The sequence below is a fragment of the Neltuma alba genome, unplaced genomic scaffold, assembly GCF_004799145.2.
Source record: "Neltuma alba isolate B1F8T4 unplaced genomic scaffold, ASM479914v2 tig00011585_pilon, whole genome shotgun sequence".
Classification (NCBI taxonomy): Eukaryota; Viridiplantae; Streptophyta; class Magnoliopsida; order Fabales; family Fabaceae; genus Neltuma; species Neltuma alba.
Genome location: NW_021636238.1, coordinates 1 through 6,521, shown reverse-complemented (window position 1 = coordinate 6,521; position 6,521 = coordinate 1).

Below are 6,521 nucleotides of genomic sequence, written 5' to 3'. Positions count from 1 at the left end.
TCAAAGAGATGGTTTTATGAGGTTGAGCCTAAGCAGGGGTAAAACCGTAAATTCAGAAAGTTACAGCCATCAGGGGGTAAAAATGGAAAGTACTTAGAAAATTCTAAGAAAATCCCAGAAAATGGAAAATAATATTCTAAGGCTCTTTTTGTGAAGAGAGATGATGAAAATACTCCTGAGGTAACTTAAAAGGAATTTATAAGTTTATGGCTCAATTTGAGATGTAGAGGTAGATTTAATTATTTGAGTCATAAGGAAACCTTAGAAAATTATGGTAAAATGGGGATGTATGATCTAAGAGACTATAAAAATTATAAAATTAGTCTCATCCCCAGAAGACCAGCAAAATGGCTTTAAGAATACTTAAAAGCCAGTTGTGCCGAAAAAGGGCATTTTAAAGAATGATTTTTAAGTAGGGCTACAGGTTGAGTTATGACCTGAGAAAATTCACAGTTTTCTCTAGAATATGAGGAATTTTATGATATTTTTGGATGAATTTTTGGAGCTCTAGATTGAATAAAATGCTCCAGTCAAATATTAAATAATTTTGTCCCCTAAATAGGAGACAAAACCAAAGAAAGAAATATCTAAGAGCCATCATGACGATGCTGAGTCAGCGTGCTGAGTCATCAGGCATAATCATGACACCGACGAGTCATCATGCTGAGTCATCAAGCGTAATCATGACACCTACAAGTCATCATGCTGAGTCACCAGAAGATATTTATAGACAGCATAAAAATCAGAACGCAGTACGGGAATATTTTAGACAGTCTTTTGTCTACTCGTTATAGTGAAATCTCTACTGCATGACTCAGTAAGGTTAAGTAGCCTGTTAGTAGAGCTAATTATTTTCATCTACGCTCCTCTGAGATGGCACCATATATGTACCTTTTATTGGCCAGAATTTTAAGAAAAAGTTGTCCTGGTGGTACAGGGTAAGTCAGGACCCGAAAAGTATCTGATATGGTGCAAGTTTGGCTTGATAGGTGGAGAAATAATTAAGAAAATATTTTTGCACGAATTTTCCATTTATTTTCTCCCTATTTTAATGCCATAAATGATGAAAGGACATGAAAGTGACAAGTGTACGGTTAGATGAGAAAAAGAAAATATTACGTGTACGGCTAGATGGAAGACACATGTACGGTCGGATGCAAGACACATGTGCGGTTGGATTAAAGACATGTGACTTGATGATGTAAGCATGATGTCATCATGATGAGGTAAGCATGATGTCATAGGACACTTGTCACCGTAAGATCAAAAGGAGAAAATGGACGGTCCAGATCGAGCCACGTATTTTTAAGATCAACGGTCCAGATTCAGTCTGCTTTTCTATAAATACCCCTCCCCTCCCTACCATTTCGTCTCTAAGCATAAGGAATCCATGGGGAAGCTCTTGCAAAATGGTTTCTAGAGAGAGAAAGAAGAGAGGGAGAAAGAAAGGCCAAGTGGTTCCAAGCCAGATCAAACTCTAAAACAAGGTATGTGATGGTTATAGCACCTGATTTTATGCCTATTTCGGATTAGTTACTGTGCGTATCTGATTCTGAAATTTTGGATTCTTAAAGTAAACTCTGTGAGCTTTAAATCCATAGGTAGAACACTTCATTTGGATATGTTACGATTTATGGTGATTTTTCAAAGTTAGGGTTTGAAATCTGGAAATAGTGTTGAAGTTTTGGAAGAGTTTTGAGTTCCGTACAGTTCCGGTATTGTTGGGTGTAGAATTGTTTCCTGAAACTATTTTTCCCTTAAAGTTAACTTAAGGAGATTTTAGTAAGACTTGGAACCACTCAATTTGAATTTTTATAGAATTAAATTAATTATGAATTTTCAAAGTTGAGCAAAAATTCTGGAAATTCTGCGTGAACAGTACCCGCGAACCAAAATTTCCAGATTTAGTATTCTTGAATCTAAGGCCATCTAAAGTGGTCCTAATTGACAAGAAATGGATCCTAAGGATGGGAAATGATAATATTTATATTATAAAAGCTAGAAAGAAAACCCTAAGACTAAGAGAAAGGGTTGAGGTTCAAGAAAGCTAGTCTTGAACTTTATGTAATCTAATGGTCCTAATGGATTGTGTGATCATTATATATCTTTAGGACCTTTGGAACATCCAAGAGGATGTTTGGTGATGTTGATCGAATGCCCACATGGTTGGAAAGTCAAGGGAGTCAAAGGAAAAGTGAGAGGAAAGCTTGAGGTGCAAGGTAGTGAACTTACCTATACTGTGTGCTTGATATGTATGCTGTGCATGATGTGATTGTGTTGCCATGATGTGACTAAGCTATGATGAAATGTTTGCAAAGTTATGTTTGCAAGTTTATGTTATGTTTTGCCTTGACAATATGTTATGGAAGCATGAAATGCTTTAGCTTACTTTCCATGGCATTCATGTGTTAATGTTATAACATGTCATGCATGTGCATTATGTCTTGCATGCTTATGGGTAGTGTTTGCTACTGAGATTCTCTCGAATCTCACCCCTCCCTAACCAACCATTTAGGTCAATCAATGATGGGCAATAATGGCATGAGAAGCAAGGAGAAGTAAGCAGAGAATTATTCTTGTTAATGGATGAGACTGTTGATAAATGTATAATTCTACTATTTGTGAACTATGTTATGGATGCCAATGATGCCATGTATTTAATTATAATATTTATGGCATGAATGAAAGTGTATGAGCATGAACGGGAAAGAGTAAGGCCATGTTATGTATGCCAAAGAAATAAAAGGAATTAAAGAGATGTTAGGGATGATAAAAACTAAGTTCTGGAGCAGTGAGTTTGTAGCTCCAGTTTGACCTATCAAACGAGTGAGTTAGGTCATAAGATTTGGCAAACAAAGAGATCTGATGTTTCTCTTTAAAATGAGGGGTAGTTTGCCCAATTCCGATAACTGAGCAGAAAGTTATGCCTTTCCAAAGTTAGGCAAAAATACAGTAAAATCCGAAATTGACCAAATGAACAGTAACTTTTTCAAAGAAAATTGAGCTCAAATTTCAAGGCAATCAGTTCAGAAACTATTTTTCCTCAAAATGTTATCCAAAGAGCTTTCTGTAGAACTTGGAATCACTTGATTTTGATTTTTCTACAATTAGTTATGAATTTTCGAAGTTTGTCACATTTTAAGGTGACAATGAATAGTACCCGTAAATGAAAATTTCAAACTTGATTTTTCATCAATTGTAGCCTTCAAAAGTGATTCCAAATGCTTCCGCAAGGAAAGTTAATTGATTTAAACATGAGGCGTTACACCTTACGATTCCCTTTCTCATCTTGCAGGAAGAGGTTTTGTATCAATCATTTTCATCATATCGTTGGATATTCTATCCTTTCATCACTCTTGGCCAACTTCACTCTCATTGGGGTAAGGTTAACTCCATGAGCCTTACGTTGGGCATTATTACTCTTTCCTGTGGGAGGACGCATTACTCATACTAGAGCACGTCACCTTAACCACTTTCCGGCCTTGATGGAGGACATAACACTTTCATAGGTACGACGTCAACTCTACCGCTTTGGGAGGACACACTCTTACCTTCATAATGTTGTCAACCCCATCAAAACAGTTCCCCTTGCTTCTATTCAAAGGACAGCTTGCTCTTGGCAAAGCAGTGTCAACTTTGTGTCGGAAAACCACCTCTCAATTTGAGAGATATTCTATAGCCAAGACCTGCTTGTTATTTAATCTCCGTCCAAGCACATTCTTACATGCCAAATCCCTATTAAGGGAGCCTCTCAACCTGACCTGCTTGATCATCCTGGCAATGGCATTTGTTTGTAGGGATCTCATCTCTCAGATTCCCTACTGGCCTGAGTGCTATGGTTGCACTTCTCATAGATGCCTTAGGGACACTGAAAGAGAGCCTTTCTTATCATTCACTTAGGGGTTCTCACTCAAAAATTTATCCAAGCTATGCAGTAATGCAAACTCGAGTCGTTTCTCTTTTGGGAGCCTTAGTTAGTTTCTAGGTTAGACTAAATGTTATGCAGAGTAATGAAAAAGGGGGGTTTTTGGGTTTTTAACATTTAATGAAATGCCAAAACTAAATGCAATTAAATCAAATCTAAGTTACTATGTTTTTGGATTTTTCTAAGATAGTAGTAATGTAGTGGAAATTAATGATAGGTAATCTCTTGAATATGGCTTTGAGGCAATCATAGTTCAAAATAATTTTGGGAGTAAAAATCACCAAGTTTCTAAATGAACAACCTTAAAGAACTCTTTAAGTCTAGGATCTTAATCAATGGCACCCACCTCATAAGATCCTATTAAGCTCACTTAGTGTGTGTATTAAGATTAATTAATGCACTTGGTTTAATGCAAGCCTAGATTAACTCAACAATCAAACAATACCATGCAAGAAAGAGAGTATCAAAAGAGTTGCATAGAAACATATATGTAACCACATATATTGAAGCTCAAATTCAACATTAACTAGTCCAATACACAAGATAATCATCCAGAATTGATTAAAACATAATCAAAATAGTTCAGCCCAAATTTACAAATCCTAAGACCTAGAAATTCATAAATAAAGAACTAGAACTTATGGATGAAGCTAATCCCCCTTGAAGCTCTTGGAACTCATGCTTCTTCCACCATATTCAAGAGTTGAGAAGCTTAGCTCATCATAGCTCTTGAATCAGCTCCAACTAGAGATTGTTCTTCAGCCATGACAGTAGCAGGTGGAAGTAATAGAAATGGGGATTAGGTTTCTGAGGGAGAGATGAGAGAAGAAAGATGATAGAAACGTAGGTGGGGCTGAATAATGAGAATCTGATCTCATCATACCCAAAATAGGGTTTCTAACTTGAAAATGCGTGCATGGGTCGGTTTCTGGGGATGGGTAGGTCAAAATTTCCCGAAATGGTCGGGTCTGAGATTTGTTGATACGAGAGGTTCGCCGCGGCGAAACATGGCAGAGAGCTTTGCTTCAACAGATGATTTTCGCGCGGCGAAGTCAGATGTGTGCGCCGCGGCGAACTTAGGCAGAGGATCCTTTCTTGCTTCTTGTGCCTTGAGTTCTTCAATTCTGGTCCCAATCTTTAATGTCCTACAATAGAAAGCAACAAATTGAAGTATCAATTGTCCTAGAAATCAATTGAGTCCAATTAATAACCAATTATGACAATTTAATCCTCAAAATGACACTAACTTAAAGTAAGGACTCTTAATCTAAATTAAGCACAATTATCATTAAAAAGGGCCAGAAAATATCACAAAATCATGGATAATGAAATGAAAAGATATAATATCTTGAGCCCAATCAAATTCCCCCACACTTAGACCTTTGTACTCCTGGACAAAGCTCAAGAATAATTCAAAGTGATACTAGCACAAAGAGAAACACTACCATGCTTAAAGATAAAAGTAGAAGATTAGAAAGAAACTCTCACAGGGTTGACATCAGTAAATAAGGATATGCTAAGAAAATGAGCACAATGGATAATTAACTCAAAAGATTGATCAAGAAAGATCTAACTCACGGATAAGTGTTTCACTCTTAACTCACTTGTTTTAGGGTTATTTTACTCCAAGTCTACTAAATCCAATTTCTACCATAGGCTTGTAATAATTCTACCTCTCCACCACAGGGAAGCAAACTTTGTAAATCAAGAGGACTTTTAAGGTTTAGAACTTGAATGAAGGCCAAGTGAAATGAATGGGATGAGAATGAAAATGAAAATGAGTACAAGCGTACAAATTATTAAGACAGAATTAATCTAAATAAAAGCAAGGGAAGAAGCTACTTAGTTTTTATTCATAAATTTTTATCTTTATCCTTTCTTTTCTTTACTCTTTTTTTTTTACTACCCCCCTTTTTTTTTCAAATGAAGCAGCTTCTCTCTTTTTTTTTAACAATAAATTACAAGATAATTGCATGCATGTACTCAAAATGAAGGCTCAAAGGGGTCACAATGGTGAAATGATTGGGTTTGTGTTTGGGAAACGAGGGTTTGAAATCGAATACCTCTATCATATTTACAAAAATTGATTCACTAAGCTTCGATTAAGAATTAAAACAAGTTCTAGAGAAATATGAAAATAAGGAGATTCATTCAATTTAATAACTTTAGGCCCAAAGATCCTTCCAACAAGGTTAAAATCTCAATTAACTAATCTCACGGGTTAACACCACATAGTCATGATTTCAAAGCATATCATCTTTACTATCTGTCAAAAACATGAGAATAACTAGCCTAAGTTCATCCCTCTTTAAGAGCATGGAAAATTTTCTAAAAGCACTAGTACAATTTGAACTTTTCTAATAATTTTAAAAGGGATGCAGGAGTATAAAGAGAAATAAACCAGGAAAAAAACTGAAAACCAGTTGAAATTGCAAAGAATTAATTATTTGAATAATATTTTTTTTTTAAAAAGGTGATCACCGCGGCGAACTATTGAGGTTGATATAAAACTGTAGAAAGGATGGCCTTTGCCGCGGCGAAACATAAGTTGGCTGTGGTAAAAAGTATCCCGAGAGAAAATTAACGTGAAAGAAAA